The sequence below is a fragment of the Panthera tigris genome, chromosome F3 (genome assembly GCF_018350195.1).
Source record: "Panthera tigris isolate Pti1 chromosome F3, P.tigris_Pti1_mat1.1, whole genome shotgun sequence".
Lineage (NCBI taxonomy): Eukaryota > Metazoa > Chordata > Mammalia > Carnivora > Felidae > Panthera > Panthera tigris.
In genome coordinates, this window is record NC_056678.1 from 211,595 (window position 1) to 231,108 (window position 19,514).

The window sequence follows — 19,514 nt, forward strand, 5'->3', positions numbered from 1 at the left end:
GATTTTAACTATTTTATCTCTGCTGTAAAGGATTCTCTATAGTCTTTTCTTTTTTGAAGCCAAGCTAGCATACTTATAATTGTCGCTTTAAATTTTATGTCTGTATTTTACCTATACTTCTGTTGATTAAATCCATGTCCATTACTTCTACTTCTTGTTATTATCTGTTGCAGTGAATTACTCTGTTTTGTCATTTTCTCCAGGAAAAAGAGAAAAGGAAGCAAGAAAGAAAAAGAGAGAGAAAGCATGCAAGCAAGCAAGTTTGATCTTAGGAGTGTTTTGTTATGTTTCTTAAAGAAGCTAGATCTAGGGCGCCTGGCTAGATCAGTTGGTGTGCTTGCCACTCTTGAACTTGGGTAAGTTCAAGCTCCATGTTGGGAATGGAGAGTAATTAAAAATAAAAACTCTTAAAAAATAAGGTAGATCCAAATAATGAAAGAATATATATATATTCTGTGCAGATTCTATCTGCACTAAACTGAAGGTTTGCAGCAGTCTATGATCAGTAGATTTGGTGCATGTGAGTGGTCTGTGCTAGTCTTCTGTGGGAAGGGCCTGTTGCACTGTGTCTTATGCTCACTTGCTTGTTTAGAGATGCACCTGCAGGGCATAAAGTGTCTGGGTTTGGTGTATTTGCTCCAGTCCCCAGTTGGTGGCAATGTTTAGCTCACTGAGTTTTGTCAGTCTTAATGGGTGAGGGCAAAATGACTTCACCCTCTCTCTCTTTTTAATAATTTCTTTTACACTAGTTTAGATTATTTCTTTTAGTTTTTAAATTTTTATTTAAATCCAAGTTAGTTCACACATACTCTAATAATGATTTGAGGAGTAGAATTTATCAATTCATTACTTAAATATAACACGCAGTGCTCATCCCAACATGTCCCTCATTAATGCCCATCAGCCAGTTAGCCAGACCCCCACCCATTATCCCTCCAACAATGCTCAGTTTGTTCTCTGTATTTAAGAGTCTAATAATTATGGTTTGCTTCCATCTCTGTTTTTATCTTATTTTGCCTTCCTTCCCCCTATGATCTTCTATTTTCTTTGTTAAATTTCACATATGAGTGAAATCATATGATGTATTTCTTTTACTGACTTATTTAACTTAGCATAATACAATCTATTTCTATCCACATTATTGCAAATGGCAATATTTCATTCTTTTGGTTGCCAAGTCATATTCCGTTGTATATATGTATACCACATCTTCTTTATCCAGTCATCAGTGATGGACATTTGGGTTCTTTCCATAATTTGGCTATTGTTGATAGTGCTGCTGTAAACAATGGGATGCATGTTCCCTTTCAAATCAGCATTTTTGAATCCTTTCAATAAATACCTAGTATTGCAATTGTTGTGTTGTGGGGTAGTTCTACTTTTAATTTTTGGGGGAACCTCCCTACTGTTTTTCAGAGTGGCTGTACCTGTTTGAATTTCCACAAGCCATGCAAAGAGATTATTCCTCTTTCTCTACATCCATGAGCATGGACTGTTTTTCCATTACTTCGTGTCTTCTTCAATTTCTTTCATGAGCTTTCTATAATTTTCAGCATGGAGATATTTTACCTCTTTGGTTATGTTTATTCTTAAGTATTTTAAAGTTTTTGGCTTAATTGTAAAAGGCGTCGATTCCTTGATTTCTCTTTCTGTTGCTTCATTATTGGTGTATAGAAATGCCACTGATTTCTCTATGTTGATTTTGTTTCCTGTCACCTTGCTGAATTCATGTATCAGTTCTAGCTGTTTTTTTTTTTTTTTTTTTTTTTTTTTTTTTTGGTGGAGTCTTTTGGGATTTCCAGGTAGAGTACCATGACATCTGCAAAGAGTGAAAGATTTTTTTTCTTCCTCCCTCACCCTCTCTCTTGTCCCAGAGGTGGAGAGCTTGTGCCTGCCAGTCATCAGTATGTCTTCAAAGAATATAAATAATCACCCTTCTTATGTACCCAGCTTCCACCAGATCCTTACTTTCACCCTGTGTGTGTAGGAGTTGTTTTATCACAGGCACCAGGCTGGGTTTCTAAACTCCAAATTTTAGAGACTTGTGTGCGGTGGTCCGGTGTTGATTCTGGGGGAAGACCTCAATACATTTCTGCTATTTCCTGTCCATTTCCAGGAAAACATTAGCTCAATCGCCCAGGGGTTTATAAGTTATGGCAAAGTGGAGCAGAAAGCTGGCACCAAGACTCACAGCCCCCAGCTGCTGCTCCTATGTCTGGGATGGTGCAGCAGGTGGGCACCACCCTTCCTTCTGTCCGCAAAGAGTCCTCGCTGCCAGTTTCAAATGCACTCCAAGTGGAGGAGCCTTTCCCCTGTGTGACCCAGGAGATCCTCAGACCACACTGTCCAATCCAGTGTCTCTGCCCTTCTTCCCCACAAGACCATCACTGAGCTTGTCATAACCCTGAAGGTGGTGAACTTCTAAATCTTCAGAGTTTTTACTCTGCTGCTTATAATGTCTTGTGGTAGACACGGTAAGCAGGGTTCCTTCCCATCTGCAACACCTTCAACACCCTCAGTCCTTATCTACACGAAATCAATTCTCTGCATCTCCTACCTTGAATGATTCTTATTGAATTGCAATTTTGTTCTCTAAGTCCTCAAATTGATTTTCTGGGTGTCCAGGATGATTTAACATTTATATAGCTGTGTTTGAAGGAGGAGGCAAACTTCGAGTCCTCCTACTCTTAAATAATAAGTAATTTTATCCTTATACATCTAATGTCTTTCTAATTTTTTTTTGGTTTTTAAAGTTTATGTAGCTATGAATATTTTGTTTTCAAAAACTTTAGTTCTTTAAAGCTTTATTTATCTTTGAGAGAGAAAGCGTGAATGGATGGGACACAGAGAAAGGAGGACAGAGGATCCAAAGAGGGCTCTGCGCTGACAGCAGAGAGCCCAATGTGGGGCTCAAACTCACAAACCCTGAGATCATAACCTGAGCTGAGGACAGACCCTCAACTAGCTGAGCCACTCAGGTGCCCCTACTTGTAAAAAGTTTAAATTTATATCTCCTTATTTTCAATACCTTAAATTCATTTCTTCAAGTTATTTCTAAATGTTTTTTATTTGTTTAATACAATTATGGATGTATTTTTCATTTCCTTTTCAATTTTTTCATTGCTAGTATATAAATATATATTGTAGGTTTGTATTTAATATTGATTTTGTATCTTGCATCTTGTTCACCTTGTTTATTACTTCTTGTGAAATTTTGGTAACTCCCTACAAATTTGATATACAGAATCATATCATGTGTAACAAAATGCAGTTTTAATTCCTTTTTTTTTTCCATTCTGGAAAACATTGATTTTTGGAAGTTTATCCTATGTTTTATGTGTGAAATAATCTCAAAATTCATGGAGTATAATTTGTATATATTTTGCTGAATTTCATTTGCTGTCTTTTTGAGAACGAGAGTCTATATTCAAGAGATAATAATCTGTCATGTTCTTTTGTTATCATGCCTCGGTCTGCTTTTGGAATCAGAGTAATACTAATCACCTAATATTACCTGGGAAGTATTCCCACTTCTAGTATTTTTTGGAAGTGTTTGTGCAGACTTTGAATCAATTATTCACTAAATATTGGCAAAATTACCAATTAAGGCATTTAGATTTTCGTTTTTATTTGTGAAGTTATTTTAAATTAATCCATTTTCTTGCTATATATCTATTTATATATTTCCTTCCTAAATGTCTATTCAGATATTTTATTTCTTGATTTATCTTTGTACCTTGTGCATATCGAGGTGTTTATTGCTAATGTTTAGTACTCTTTGTTTCATGATTTTCTAGTCAGTTGGCATAAACTAATCAGGAAGAATAAAACATGAGAATAATGATTTGGAGAAATCAATTAATGATCCAATGATTATACTGTTGTAGGATACAAGTTATGAATATAAATACTCATAGTTATTGTGTGACCAAAATAGATGCTAAATACAAACTGAATTTATGAATAATGTCTTTTGAATTTAGATTTTATCAAAACAAAAGAAGGATCCTGCTCTTTTTTCAAAATAAATATTGAGTTAAGACCTAATACTAAATTTTCCATAAGAACAAATGAAAAATGACATAGTAAATTAAGAAAGTTATAAAAATAAACATTTCATGAATCGCAATGGGTAAAACCAACTTAGAAAATACAGTCTGTTAGACACTAGTCTTTTATACATTTAGGTGACACTTGCATTAAAAATGTTCAACTTAAATTTATGGAAGCTGCCAACTTGGTACATCTTTATCATATTAAATGACATTTAAGACATCATAGATAAGAAATTGTTTTGTATACTACAATAAATATAAAGAATTTCAAGTGACTTTATTAAGCAGTTTCTTTAATTAGAGATAACTACAAAATATTAACATTTTAAACCAGAGAATATAGGATACACATTATTTTCAAATAAAAAGCATACATTTTAATGGTAATGGCTGTAGACCTATTAATCATAATTAACTTCATGAAAACATAAATCTCACAGGATGTTAATAGAATTTTAAGTATATTGTAGAATAAATAAAAATTAAACCTGAGATTTTTCAAAATGACCTTGGAAGTGAAAGGGGAAGCATAAGCTAAAAGAGCGTTGAAGTCAAAGACATAAATTCAGGTAAATAACTATATTAATGGTGGCATAATGCTAAGAAAATAACTAATTCTGACCATATACAGGTAATATTAAATACAGTGGAGTATATCATACCATGAAATTGTGTAAAACATAAAATAAATTTTCAAAACTTAACAAAAATTATTTATACTCTACAAATTATTATTAACATAAGTATATTTATAATTACACAAATATACAAAGGTGAGAGTCATGAGATGTTGTCTGCCAAAAATATCGTTGTGAAATAGTTTACTAGTGTAGTTACTGGATATATGTGCTTTTAGGTAAAATACTAGTTATTTCCTAATCTTTTAATGTAGGTAACAAAAAACCCTCAAGAAGTTACAAGAACCCTAAAACCTGCTGAATAGAATTGGAAGGAAAATATAAGATCTCCTCTAGAGCAGAAATACATCAAGGGAATATCTAGATGAGTTGACTAAGAAGCAAATGTTCCCTTCAGATAATGGTTAATCACAGGGACTTAAAATTCATGTGTGTTGAACTTTTTTTTTTCCCCAGGGCAAATGGAATAAACAAATGCACTGACTTTCAAATGTGATATTTCCCAAAAGTAAGAATCAAATTAAAAATTTTGAAGCCCAGGGCGCCTGGGTGGCACACTTATTCAAGCGGCCAACTTCAACTCAGGTCATGATCTCGCAGTCTGTGGGTAGGAGCCCCACATTGGTCTCTGTGCTGAGAGCTCAGAGCCTAGAGTCTGCTTCAGATTCTCTCTCTCTCTCTCTCTCTATCTCTCTCTCCCTCTCTTTCTCTCTGCCTCTTTCCCACTCTTGGTGTGTCTCTTTATCCTTCAAAAATAAATAAAAAGTAAACATAAAGCCCATAAGAAAATACAAAATCAGAATGGTGTGTCAGAAATTAGATGTCACATAAACGTCAGATATTGGCATTATGTTTAAAATATTTAAAAAATATATAGGAAAAACAGAAAATCAAAATACTGTGGAATAACAAGACACCATAAGCTTGGCAATGGTCATATAAAAAGTAAAAATTCTAAACATAATACACTTAATACATATATAGGAGTTAAAGATTAAATTAGACTGAGATGATAAGAGGAAGAGTAAACTGGAGTATAAAACTCAATGAGTAAAGAATATAGTCCAAAACAATAAAGTATGTGCATACTGGTTGTAGAAACATGAATACTAGCATGAGAAGGAATAAGAAAATAGTCACATCCAACTGTTTCACTAAATATGTAAAATAAAAAATGAATAATCAAATAAATAGTGAATTATAAATTCTTGAGTTCAAACACCTGACATGAAGACTTGAATTTAGAAGAGGGGTGTGCCAAAGAGAGATAAATAAAATAATTAAAATATATGTTAGTAAAACAGAGAAACTCCACAAGTTGAAAAAAGGATTAAAAACGGTGAGAGAGAGAGGGTGAGAGACAAAGAGAAAACCTACAAATATGAGAGAAAAATCTCCACAGCTATTGTATTGCCAGAAAAGAAAGAAAAAAAAAATTGATGCCCATACAATTTATTATTCAAGCTAAAACTGGATAATTAAATACCTTTAATAAATAAGAATACTATTTTCAAAAGTACAAGCACCGAGGACTTTAAGAGACAAAACAGATGAACATAAGGGAAGGGAAACAAAAATAATATAAAAACAGGGAGGGGGACAAAACAGAAGATACTCATAAATATGGAGAACAAACTGAGGGTTACTGGAGGGGTTGTGGGAGGGGGGATGGGCTAAGTGGGTAAGGGGCATTAAGGAATCTACTCCTGAAATCATTGCTTCACTATATGCTAACTCATTTAGATGTAAATATAAAAAAAAAATAATAAATAAATAAATAAATAAATAAATAAATTACTTGCTCCCTTAAAAAAAAAAGTAAAAGCCTGAGAAATTTGACTACATTAAGGACTTGATTTTTAAATTTCAGCTTTATTGAGGTATAACTGACAAAATTGTATGACATGAAATGTGTACACTTTGGTGATCTGATATACATATACATTGTGAAAGCAATCCCATCATCTAGTTAATTAACCCATCCATCATCTCACATGGTTATTTCTGATACAAAATTTAAGTTCTACTCTCAGCAAATTTCAATTATACAATACAGTGTTATCAATGATAGTCACCAAGTTTCACATTAGTCTCAGACCTTATAGTTGAAAGTTTGCACCTTTTTACCAGCCGCTCCCTATTTCCCCACACACACTATCCCAGCAAACAATTTTCTACTCCTTCTTTCCCCCATGTTACGTATGTATATATATTTTTTAATTTAAATACAAGTTAGTTAACGTATAGTGCAGTATTGGTTTCAGGAGTAAAATTTAGTGATTCGTCACTTACATGTGATGCCTGGTATTCATCCCAAGTGCCCTCCTTAATGCCTATCACTCATTTAGCCATTTCCCACCCACCTCTTTTCCAGAAACCCTATGTGTTCTCTGTATTAAAGAGTCTTTTATGAGCCAAAGCATAAGAGACTCTTAAAAACTGAGAACACACTGAGGGCTGATGGGGGGTGGGAGGAAGGGGAGGGTGGGTGATGGGTATTGAGGAGGGCACCTTTTGGGATGAGCATTGGGTGTTGTATGGAAACCAATTTGACAATAAATTTCAAAAAAAAATAATTAAAAAAATTAAAAAAAAGTCTCTTATGGTTTGTCACCCTCTCTGTTTTTACATTATTTTCCCTTTCCTAACTTATACCCATCTGTTTTGTTTCTTAAATTCCACATATGAGTGAAATTATATATTTGTCCTTCTCAGACTGACTTATTTTTCTTAGAAGAACACACTTTAGTTCCATCCACGTTTTCACAAATGGCAAGATTTCATTTGTTTTGATCACCATGTGGTATTCTGGGGTATAGACAGCATATCTTCTTTATCCATTCATCAGTGATAGATATTTGGGCTCTTTTCATAACTTGGCTATTGTTGATTTCACTGCTACAAACATTGGAGTGCATGTGCCCATTGGAATCAGCATTTTAATATCCTTTAGAGAAATATGAGCTTCCTAATAGTATACTTCAAGAGGAAAGAAAAGGTATCTTGTAGAAAGGTCTAAGAATCAAAATGAATGGGTAAGGTCCACTGTATGGTAATAGAACGTAATGGTGGACATGGGACTAAAAGAACTGTATCATCATTGGCAATATTAGTTTTAAGAGTATTCAAATATAATTAAAAGTGTTTTTTTGTTATTTCACACATTTGTTTAATGGGTAAAAAAAAGTATCCAGTTTTCTTTTTTTTTTTTTGCAGCGTTAACTTTTTAAAAATGGATGACATTTTCATTGCATAAATTGGAGAATATTAGTTATTCTTGTATCAGAGATGATTAGCACCGAAGGGCTGACAGTGGCATAGACATTGACCACAAGCTTCTGGATACCCAAGATGACTGAGTTATTCACCCAAAACAGTATTGCCAATGATGACATAAGGTTCATCCAGTACATGACCGCGAAGAAACTCACCAGTAGCATAATTGTATGTGTGGCTCTTTCCTCTGGGGAGACTCTTGGGGAGAAGTTGGTGATATGAAGGTGCTGGGACCATCTATGAGGATTGAACAAGAGAATTACCATGTATGCGCTTGAACAAAGCACGATCCTTATAAAGGTGATATCGTAAGATGTTTTCAGGGTGGAAAACAGTTCATGAATAATAGATTTCGTGGGGGAGAGTGAGCAAAGTTTGCTGAGAGACAGCAGTTGTGTCTGGTTCACATTGGAAGAAGCCACAGTGTAGAAGATCAGGTAACTACTGCAAGACAAACTGTGGCACCATGAGAAGACAAAAATATAGATCACATAATTTGTGAATTTATGTTTAAAAGAGGACAAACAGGAGGTGCTAGGGCTGATGGTGATGGCTTGAGTCATGGTCAGAAAGCAGGTAGTATAGATGGAGAGACTCCTCCTCACCCTGTACATGTAGAAAAATACCTTATATTTGAGGTCATTCTGAGAAAACAGTGAGTTAAACAGGTCTGGAGACAACAATCACAGTACGATAAGGAGCATCATTATTTGGACAAGGGGTAAGTGACATGGGATCAGGTCAGTAGGCTCAGGTCTGTGATTCAGAAGTGTGAAGATGTGGAAGAAAACGAGAAAAAAGTTGGCTGAAAGTCCAATGCCAGCTTGAAAAAAAACCACATTATTTAATGGTAAAAATAAGGGAACAGAGATGGTCTTAATGGCGTAAGTAATAGTTTTGTATATCTGGGAAAAAATAAACTACTTATCACCAATGTTCTTTCTTCAGGAGTCAAAATCCTCACAGCCATCAGGGTTTTCACCTCATTATTTTTAGTAATTGCCTCAGCAATATTTTATAGACCAAATAACTTTAATATATATCAAACACCAACACACTCACAGTCATGCCTACATAAGGTTTCCATTATGAATATTCCTATTGTACCCAGGTCCTCCTCTTTGCAAAACATTTTTCCTGTTTTCTGTTAACTTACTTAATATTTAGCACCCATGACATTTATGTGCATATAAATCCTTAAAAAAGATAGTTATAAGGAAAACTGAATTATTTTTTTTTACAAATAGGAAAGACTAATCTAAGCAAATAATGGGGAAAAAAAGTAATTTCCGAATTGAGTTTTTGTCTCATTGCATCACTTTGATTTTTTCTTTCTTATTCTCCCAAGTTTGTGGTCCATTGTGATTATATGTGACACATTTTAACAATCCCATATATTTCTGTAATTTACTTTATTTATTTTATTTTTTTAATGTTTGTTTATTTTAGCGAGAGAGATAGACTGAGCAGAGGGGGCGGGGCAGAGAGAGAGTGAGAGAGAGAGAGAGACAGAACATGAAGCAGTCTCCAGGTACCAAGCTGTCAGCACAGAGCCTGATGTGGGGTTCGAACCCACGAACCATGAGATCGTCACCTGAGCTGAAGTCAGCCGCTTAACTGACTGAGCCACCCAGCCTCCCCTAATTTCTGTATTTTAAACAAGGATATTAGTAATCTTGCCAGCCTCCATAAACTTATATTCCATTTTCCATTAAATCCAAAATATTTCCAGGTTCTGGCGATAAAGTCACAAAAATAGTTGTGGGAAGAGAATTATTCTCCTTAACTCAACCCTATCAAAATTATCTTCTCACAACTACAAATTGATTCTCTCCCAGTTTAATTTCCATTCCAGAGATCTCTAATGTAAATTATTTTCATCTCAGGAGTTAAATGCTAGCCCAACTATCAATTTTCAAAAGGATAAAAACAACATTTATCTAGTGTGTTACACTCATGAAGTTGCATAGAAATAACTATGTATTAATTCCTTTTTTTGGAAACTTTACTTAATATAGGTCTATATCCATATGCCTTGAAAAATACTTAGGGTATCAAGAGTAAAATATTTCCTCTAAAATATCTCAAATCATAATTTTTACAAAGTCTGTAACTGAATAATTTTGCACCTAAGATTTTATATTATTTTTCTGGAAGCAGGCATAATTATTTTATCAATATGATTTAATGCATGATTTACAAAATTTAAGCTGTATGGTGCAGTATAATGAAAGACCATCACAATCACAGATTACTCTGAGGTGGAAAAATGTTCAATTATATATTCAAAGCATTTATAACTATACTGGTCAATACATATAAATATATGAGACAATACAGAAATGTTTGCTATTAATGTTATTGGCTCATGCTTGGAAATTAATGTCTGAGGTTGAACATTTTCTAAAATTGCCTCTCAAGCAGGAGTTTATAAAGGACACATTTTGTAGTGGATTTAATGGATTTTACATTTCTTCATAAGCCTGACCTAAAAAGGGACACATTTACCCTATCTATAAGAACTAAACAACTGATAAACGCCACCAAAATACATCTGCAACCTCAGCATTGATGAGTTCTATTTTTACGTGGTATACAGGAAAAGCCAGAGGAAAGCATTCATTTAGCGGCACAATGCTTTCCACATTAAAAGGATCATGCTTCAGTACCATAACAGAATATATGGGCATAAGAGACTTCTTACAGATAAGTTTACTTATTAACAATATATCTGAATCATTTTATTAATATACCACACATAGCTTATGGCACATCGTGTAGAGAGATAAAGTAACATAAATAAGAACTCTAATACTTTTTTAAAATTTCTAATTAATTAATTAATTAATTAATTTTTGTATATAGAATTTATTGTCAAATTGGTTTCCATACAACACCTAGTGCTCATCCCAACAGGTGCCCTCCTTAATGCCCATCACCCACTTTCCCCTCTCCCCCACCCCCCACCATCAATCCTGGAGGCAAACCATAAGAGACTCTTAAATACTGACAATATATTTTTTTTTTAATCTCACACCAAGTTCTCTACACTTTTTGCTTTCTAATTCATATCTTTAATTTGGTAAATGACTATGTCACTGACAAAATCTTTGATCTTCTGGATCATCAAATGTTATGTTTCTCCAGTGAGGCTCCTCAGCTCAATAAGCCTGAGTCTGGACAAGAAACTAATTATGGTTCCCATGGATTAGGGTGTAAAGTGTAACTTCATTCAGTACAAATTGTGAAAATTTAATTTAACTTCTAGAACCAAACAACTGATAGTTGTCATCAAGATATCAGAAGGTCATCTTTGAGGAGGGAAGATGGCGGCGTAGGAGGACGCTGGGCTCACTGCGCGTCCTGCTGATCACTTAGATTCTACCTACACCTGCCTAACTAACCCAGAAAACCACCAGAAGACTAGCAGAACGGAGTCTTCGGAGCCAAGTGCTGACGAGAGGCCCAAGGAAGAGGGTAGGAAGGGCGGAGAGGCGGTGAGAGCTGCACGTACTGGCGGGAGGGAGCCGGGGCAGAGGGGCAGCCTTCCAGCCAAGCAGAGCCCCTTAGTCTGGCTTGCAAAAGCAGAGGGCCGGACGGAGTGTGTTCTGGCAGCAAGTGGGACCTAGCATCTGGGAGGTCATAAGTTAACAGCTCTGCTCAGAAAGCTGGAAGGCTGGAGGACAAAGGGAGGGAGAGTTGCTGAGCCCCGGGACAACAGAGCTCAGTTTGGTGGGGAACAAAGGCGCTTGCCAGCGCCATCTCCCTCGCCCATCCCCCAGCCAAAATCCCAAAGGGAACCAGTAACTGCCAAGGAACTTGCTCGCTCACCCAACGCTGTGCAAACACCCAACGCTGTGCTTCTGCGGAGCCAAACCTCTGGCTGCGGATCTGACTCCCTCCCGCTGCCACAGGGCCCCTCCTGAATTGGATCACCCAAGGAGATGCGAGCTAAGCCTGCCCCACCTGCCCCTGTGCACCTTGCCTACCCACCCTAGCTAATACGCCAGATCCCCAGCACCACAAGCCTGGCAGTGTGCAAGTAGCCCAGATGGGCCACGCCACCCCACAGTGAATCCCGCCCCTAGGAGAGGGGAAGAGAAGGCACACACCAGTCTGACTGTGGCCCCAGCAGTGGGCTGGGGGCAGACATCAGGTCTGACTGTGGCCCCGCCCACTAACTCCAGTTATACACCACAGCACAGGGAAAGTGCCCTGCAGGTCCGCACCACTCCAGGGACTATCCAAAATGACCAAACGGAAGAATTCCTCTCAGAAGAATCTCCAGGAAATAACAACAGCTAATGAACTGATCAAAAAGGATTTAAATAATATAACAGAAAGTGAATTTAGAATAATAGTCATAAAATTAATCGCTGGGCTTGAAAACAGTATAGAGGACAGCAGAGAATTTCTTGCTACAGAGATCAAGGGACTAAGGAACAGTCAGGAGGAGCTGAAAAACGCTTTAAACGAAATGCAAAACAAAATGGAAATGACGGCTCGGATTGAAGAGGCAGAGGAGAGAATAGGTGAACTAGAAGATAAAGTTATGGAAAAAGGGGAAGCTGAGAAAAAGAGAGATAAAATAATCCAGGAGTATGAGGGGAAAATTAGAGAACTAAGTGATACACTAAAAAGAAATAATATACGCATAATTGGTATCTCAGAGGAAGAAGAGAGAGGGAAAGGTGCTGAAGGGGTACTTGAAGAAATAATAGCTGAGAACTTCCCTGAACTGGGGAAGGAAAAAGGCATTGAAATCCAAGAGGCACAGAGAACTCCCTTCAGACATAACTCGAATCTATCTTCTGCACGACATATCATAGTGAAACTGGCAAAATACAAGGATAAAGAGAAAATTCTGAAAGCAGCAAGGGATACACGTGCCCTCAATATAAAGGGAGACCTATAAGACTCGTGACTGACCTCTTTTTTGAAACTTGGCAGGCCAGAAAGGATTGGCACGAGATCTTCAGTGTGCTGAAGAGAAAAAACTATGCAACCGAGAATCCTTTATCCAGCAAGTCTGTCATTTAGAATAGAAGGAGAGATAAAAGTCTTCCCAAACAAACAAAAACTGAAGGAATTTGTCACCACTAAACCAGCCCTACAAGAGATCCTCAGGGGGATCCTGTGAGACAAAGTACCAGAGACATTGCTACAAGCATAAAACATACAGACATCACAATGACTCTACTCCCGTATCTTTCTATAATAACACTGAATGTAAATGGATTAAATGCGCCAACCAAAAGACATAGGGTATCAGAATGGATAAAAAAACAAGACCCATCTATTTGCTGTCTACAAGAGACTCATTTTAGATCTGAGGACACCTTTATATTGAGAGTGAGGGGATGGAGAACTATTTATCATGCTACTGGAAGCCAAAAGATAGCTGGAGTAGCCATTCTTATATCAGACAAACTGGACTTTAAATTAAAGGCTGTAACAAGAGATGAAGAAAGGCATTATATAATAATTACAGGGTCTATCCATCAGGAAGAGCTAACAATTATAAATGTCTATGTGCCGAATACCGGAGCCCCCAAATATATAAAACAGTTACTCATAAACATAAGCAACCTTATTGATAAGAATGTGGTCATTGCAGAGGACTTTAACACTCCACTTACAGAAATGGATAGAGCATCTAGACACACGGTCAATAAAGAAACAAGGGCCCTGAATGTTACATTGGATCAGAGGGACTTGACAGATATATTTAGAACTCAGCATCCCAAAGCAACAGAACATACGTTCTTCTCAAGTGCACATGGAACATTCTCCAAGATAGATCATATACTGGGTCACAAAACAGCCCTTGATAAGTATACAAGAATTGAAATTATACCATGCATACTTTCAGACCACAATGCTATGAAGCTTGAAATCAACCACAGGAAAAAGTCTGGAAAACCTCCAAAAGCATGGAGATTAAAGAACACCCTACTAGAGAATGAGTGGGTCAAACAGGCAATTAGAGAAGAAAATAAAAAATATATGGAAACAAACGAAAATGAAAGTACAACAATCCAAACCCTTTGGGATGCAGCAAAGGCAGTCCTGAGAGGAAAATACATCGCAATCCAGGCCTATCTCAAGAAACAAGAAAAATCCCAAATACAAAATCTAACAGCACACCTAAAGGAAAAAGAAGCAGAACAGCAAAGTCAGCCTAAACCCAGCAGAAGAAGAGAAATAATAAAGATCAGAGCAGAAATAAACAATATAGAATCTAAAAAAACGGTAGAGCAGATCAACGAAACCAAGAGTTGGTTTTTCTGAAAAAATAAACAAAATTGACCAACCTCTAGCCAGGCTTCTCAAAAAGAAAAGGGAGATGACCCAAATAGATAAAATCATGAATGAAAATGGAATTATTACAACCAATCCCTCAGAGATACAAACAATTATCAGGGAATACTATGAAAAATTATATGCCAACAAATTTGACAACCAGGAGGAAATGGACAAATTCTTAAACACCCACACTCTTCCAAAACTCAATCAGGAGGAAATAGAAAGCTTGAACAGACCCATAACCAGCAAAGAGATTGAATCAGTTACCAAAAATCTCCCAATAAATAAGAGTCCAGGACCAGATGGCTTCCCAGGGGAGTTCTACCAGACGTTTAAAGCAGAGATAATACCTATCCTTCTCAAGCTATTCCAAGAAATAAAAAGGGAAGGAAAACTTCCAGACTCATTCTATGAAGCCAGTATTACTTTGATTCCTAAACCAGACAGAGACCCAGTAAAAAAAGAGAACTACAGGCCAATATCCCTGATGAATATGGACGCAAAAATTCTCAATAAGATACTAACAAATCGAATTCAACAGCATATAAAAAGAATTATTCACCACGATCAAGTGGGATTCATTCCTGGGATGCAGGGCTGGTTCAACATTCGCAAATCAATCAACGTGATACATCACATAATAAAAGAAAAGAGAACTATATGATCCTGTCAATCGATGCAGAAAAGGCCTTTGACAAAATCCAGCACCCTTTCTTAATAAAAACCCTTGAGAATGTCGGGATAGAAGGAACATACTTGAACATCATAAAAGCCATTTATGAAAAGCCCACAGCTAACATTATCCTCAATGGGGAAAAACTGAGAGCTTTTTCCCTGAGATCAGGAACACGACAGGGGTTTCCACTCTCACCGCTGTTGTTTAACATAGTGTTGGAAGTTCTAGCATCAGCAATCAGACAACAAAAGAAAATCAAAGGCATCAAAATTGGCAAAGATGAAGTCAAGCTTTCACTTTTTGCAGATGACATGATATTATACATGGAAAACCCGATAGACTCCACCAAAAGTCTTCTAGAACTGACACATGAATTCAGCAAAGTTGCAGGATACAAAATCAATGTACATAAATCAGTTGCATTCTTATACACTAATAATGAAGCAACAGAAAGACAAATAAAGAAACTAATCCCATTCACAATTGCACAAAGAAGCATAAAATACCTAGGAATAAATCTAACCAAAGATGTAAAAGATCTGTATGCTGAAAACTATAGAAAGCTTATGCAGGTAATTGAAGAAGATATAAAGAAATGGAAAGACATTTCCTGCTCATTGATTGGAAGAATAAATATTGTCAAAATGTCAATACTACCCAAAGTTATCTACACACTCAATGAAATCCCAAACAAAATTGCACCAGCATTCTTCTCGAAACTAGAACATGCAATCCTAAAATTCATATGGAACCACAAAAGGCCCCGAATAGCCCAAGTAATTTTGAAGAAGAAAACCAAAGCAGGAGGCATCACAATCCCAGACTTTCGCCTCTACTACAAAGCTGTCATCATCAAGACAGCATGGTATTGGCACATAAACAGACACACACACCAATGGAATAGAATAGAAACCCCAGAACTAGACCCACAAACGTATGGCCAACTAATCTTTGACAAAGCAGGACAGAACATCCAATGGAAAAAAGACAGTCTGTTTAACAAATGTTGCTGGGAGAACTGGACAGCAACATGCAGAAGGTTGAAACTAGACCACTATCTCACACCATTCACAAAAATAAACTCAAAATGGATAAAGGACCTGAATGTGAGACAGGAAACCTTCAAAACCTTAGAGGAGAAAGCAGGAAAAGACCTCTCTGACCTCAGTTGTAGCAATTTCTTACTCAACACATCCCCAAAGGCAAGGGAATTAAAAGCAAAAATGAACTACTGGGACCTTATGAAGATAAAAATCTTCTGCACTGCAAAGGAAACAACCAACAAAACTAAAAGGCAACCAACGGAATGGGAAAAGATATTCGCAAATGACATCGGACAAAGGGCTAGTATCCAAAATCTATAAAGAGCTCACCAAACTCCACACCCGAAAAACAAATAACCCAGTGAAGAAACGGGCAGAAAACATGAATAGACACTTCTCTAAAGAAGACATCCGGATGGCCAACAGGCACATGAAAAGATGTTCAACGTCGCTCCTTATCAGGGAAATACAAATCAAAACCACACTCAGATATCACCTCACACCAGTCAGAGTGGCCAAAATGAAGAAATCAGGAGACTATAGATGCTGGAGAGGTTGTGGAGAAACAGGAACCCTCTTGCACTGTTGGTGGGAATGCAAATTGGTGCAGCCACTCTGGAAAGCAGTATGGAGGTTCCTCAGAAAATTTAAAATAGACCTACCCTATGACCCAGCAATAGCACTGCTAGGAATTTACCCAAGGGATTCAGGAGTACTGATGCATAGGGGCACTTGTACCCCAATGTTTATAGCAGCACTCTCAACAATAGCCAAATTGTGGAAAGAGCCTAAAAGTCCATCGACTGATGAATGGATAAAGAAATTGTGGTTTATATACACAATGGAGTACTACGTGGCAATGAGAAAGAACGAAATATGGCCCTTTGTAGCAACATGGGTGGAACTTGAGAGTGTGATGCTAAGTGAAATAAGCCATACAGAGAGAGACAGATACCATATGTTTTCACTCTTATGTGGATCCTGAGAAACTTAACAGAATCCCATGGGGGAGGGGAAGAAAAAAAAAAGAGGTTAGAGTGGGAGAGAGCCAAAGCATAAGAGACTGTTAAAAACTGAGAGCACCTGAGGGTTGATGGGGGTTGGGAAGGAGGGGAGGGTGGGTGATGGGTATTGAGGAGGGCACCTTTTGGGATGAGCACTGGGTGTTGTATGGAAACCAATTTGACAATAAATTTCATATATTGAAAAAAAAAGGTCATCTTTGTTTCTCTTTAATTTAAACTTAATGATGTGTTTTCTGTTTTTAAAAAATAGCCTATAGCTCCACGATGTAAGGATGTTAGGATTTGCAATAATATAGTAATGACCCAGAAGAATTCGAACAAAATTAATCCATGGCTGTCATCTATAGATGGCTTGAGTGCAAAGTATAATTGGATCCAAATTGATACATTGAGAACTTAAAATCAGATGTGCATCTGATAATTTACTATGTGACAATAATGGGCTGGACGAGCTAAGTGACTTGCATCTGATCCCTCACAGAAGGCAAAATGCAGGTCAAATTTATGCTCTTGCATTGAATTTTACCCAGCCTATAATAAATATTGGAAGTCCCAAAGTATGTACACAATACCAGGTAATGGTGGGGAAAATAACACTGTCACTTGTAACAGACAGAAGACCGATCATAAAGTCTATAGGTTTAGATCAGCTGTCTGGAGTAAAGAGGACAATAAGAAAGAAAAAAAAATACATAAAGTTCAAGAACTTAAGGGCTATTTTGTGTAGATGAAAATGCTTTTTGAAGTAACAGAATTTTGTAACATCTGTTTTACCAAATTTTTAATAATCCAATTTTAAATTTGCATTATTTTATGAAGTACAAGATACTGGAACACTCACTTCCCATTGTAGTTTTCAGAATATTATCTGTGCAATAAAATATTATGTTTGTTTGGGGCGCCTGGGTGGCTCAGTCGGTTAAGCATCCAACTTCAGCTCAGGTCAGGATCTCGCGGTCCGTGAGTTCGAGCCCCGCGTCAGACTCTGGGCTGATGGCTCAAGCCTTGAGCCTGCTTCCAATTCTGTGTCTCCCTCTCTCTCTGCCCCTCCCCTGTTCCTGCTCTGTCTCTCTCTGTCTCAAAAATAAATAAAATGTTAAAAAAATTAAAAAATATATTATGTTTGTGTTATTACTATACAAATAAAAAGTATCATTTTAGCGATCAATCTCATATTATATGAACAGCATTGTGTACTCTATGACTGGACATCGTAACACATAAAGTGATTGTTGGAATTGCAGGTAACTAAATGAGGGGATATTTTTTTGTTCAGTGGCAATAGGTTTCTACCTGAGAAGTACAGCTGCCAATTTCAGGAAAAGGAAACACCGTTCTCATTAAAATTAATTCCATAAAAATTTATTTTTAAAAAAGGAACAAGTCCCAAATTAATAAATATAAGAATCGGAAGTCATTGAATAACTGAAATGCATGTAGTAGTCTGGCAATGGATCTTAGAGTAGGGTAAAGCTGAAACCACTATGTTTGCTGACAAGGAGATTTGTAACTTCAAGATATTTAATTCTTAGTTTCCCTGGGGAAAATCATAAGAAGGAAATATCACTGCAGAATTAGGAGACAGAAAAAATGCTGGAAGAGTTTTATCAGAAATATCATGCAATAAATTTTGGAAAAATGTAAAAATCTTGGTGGTGTGCCTTTCTGGCCATCACAACAGAGGATGACAGAAAAGCATAACACTTTTTTATTCCAAGATCTTGCAAAGTATTTTATCATTGTGACTCTGTTCCACAAAGTAATAAAAGGGAGTCACATCAAGTGTATAGAAAAATTAACATGTAGGGATATCACCAATTTTGAAACTGGAATTTGGAGGAGTATATTCTGTTTTCTAAGTATGTTAATTAGAATCAGTCAAGCTGTCTCTTTCTTGACATAATCCTCCCTAATTGCATGAAGGGTAGACTTTTTTTACATGAGTTCTCTCTTGAAATCTTAACATTTTCTTATATCCAGAGGCATAGAGGTTTTTACTGTTTGAAATCCGAGAGAGCTTGATGTCCTCATGCAAATAAGCAATGACATTTATAATCATATCTTTCTCTATCCTACACCAATTCTTTCTCATACTTTTAGAGCATACACACTGGAAGACACTATGCCAAATGAATTCACTTACTGTAGTTATGGATTTTAATAATAAAATTATAGTTTACCTGCACATTTGTTAGTAAAAGTTCCAATGAACAAATAACAATTTGAAGTGTTCAGAAGAAACAGCATGGTCACAATATTTAGAAAATAAATTTTATCACAAGATAATACTTTGTCTTTCCATTTTGGCAAACTATTGCTCTGTTCTTAATCTATCTCAACAAAATTAATGTAAAGGACATCTTATGATTTACTATATTAAAAATATGTAAACTGAATTTATTTTAGGAAATAATGGAATTTGAAACCTTGCAGACTAAGCATTCTTGTATTATTCATGTATGAATATTCATCATATCATGTACTATCTTCATTAT

The 19,514-nt window shown here is 36.4% G+C and overlaps 1 protein-coding gene across 2 annotated transcripts in view; it reads left to right on the forward strand.

Annotated features, from left to right (window-relative positions):
- The window catches only part of LOC122235897 (ankyrin repeat domain-containing protein 26-like), a 108,230-nt gene extending 96,926 nt beyond the window's left edge, over window positions 1–11,304 (forward strand). Inside the window, exon 7 of one of the 2 annotated variants that reach the window (XM_042976448.1) lies at window positions 11,238–11,304. The gene's annotated coding sequence lies outside the window, so the exon portion shown is untranslated. Of the gene's footprint in view, window positions 1–8,164; window positions 8,235–11,237 lie in introns of those variants that run through there. The other variant, XM_042976440.1, reaches the window with a different exon arrangement.
- Window positions 11,305–19,514: the final 8,210 nt, after the last annotated feature.